Source organism: Callorhinchus milii, unplaced genomic scaffold (genome assembly GCF_018977255.1).
Source record: "Callorhinchus milii isolate IMCB2004 unplaced genomic scaffold, IMCB_Cmil_1.0 Scaffold27, whole genome shotgun sequence".
NCBI classification, from domain to species: domain Eukaryota; kingdom Metazoa; phylum Chordata; class Chondrichthyes; order Chimaeriformes; family Callorhinchidae; genus Callorhinchus; species Callorhinchus milii.
Window position 1 is genome coordinate 2,055,587 of NW_024704768.1, and position 1,017 is coordinate 2,056,603.

The following is a 1,017-nucleotide window of genomic DNA, read 5'->3' on the forward strand; positions in this document are numbered from 1 at the left end:
TCAGACCTGCCCAAGTCAAAGAGTCACCCACAGTTTGGGGTGACTTACACACATTGAAGCGAGAGAAGCAATTAAAGGAAGGGGGCAGGGAAGTCTTACTAATGAGAGGGAAAAATAATCCTTCCTTGCATTTGATATACAGCATTGGTGAATGTACAAATAGATCATTAGAAAGAAAACAAGCAGAAATCATTTAGGAAAAGCCGGGCACGGAGAACGCGGGGGTAAACCACACGAGACCCCAGCTGCAGGCTGATTATCGTAGCATGGCGCTGAGAGAAAGCTGTAGGGGGAAGGGATGATACAGGCCAAAAAGCTAAAGGAAAGAGGCGCATTGATTCAGCGAGCCTGGGTCCATTCCAGCAAGAGTGTAAAAGGAAATTGTACCTCACCTGTTGCTTAAGAATAATAATAATAATAATAATAATCCTTGCATTTGATATAGCACCTCATCAGATCTTCAAGACGTCTCAAAGCGCTTCACAGAATACTGTAAAGTGAAGTGCCTGCGCATTTTGTGACCAAACGAGGCAGCTAATTGCGCACAGCAGTGTCCCACAAACAGTCATGATTTGAGTGAAATTATTATTATTATCCTTAATAGGGATTGCTACTCCAGAAAAGCCATCCGCCAATTGACGTACAACTGGGTTCCTACTTACTGCTAATTAAACAGAGGCGTGTGGAATAAAGAAACTTGCCCATTGTTTTGTCCGGCTGGGAATCAAACCCAGGTCCTCTCGCTTATGAGGCGAGTGCTCTAACCACTGAGCTGGAGAACATAATCATTTAAGTACCATTCAAGGTTGCAGTGAAAAGGTCCTGAAAAAGGATAAATGCGGGTGGGTCACACAGAGCACACAGATTAAAGATAATTGGCAAAAGAACCAGAGGGGAGACGGGGAGAATTTTTTTTACACACTGCGAGTTGTTACGATGTGGAACACACGGCCTGAAAGGGTGGTGGAAGCAGATTCAATAATAATTTTCAAAAGGGAATTGAATAGATACTTGGAA

At 43.4% G+C, this 1,017-nt stretch overlaps 1 non-coding gene across 1 annotated transcript; it reads right to left on the reverse strand.

Annotated features, from left to right (window-relative positions):
* Positions 1-708: 708 nt before the first annotated feature.
* Positions 709-780, reverse strand: trnam-cau. Its single transcript has one exon. It is a non-coding gene; the product is annotated as a tRNA-Met (tRNA).
* Positions 781-1,017: the final 237 nt, after the last annotated feature.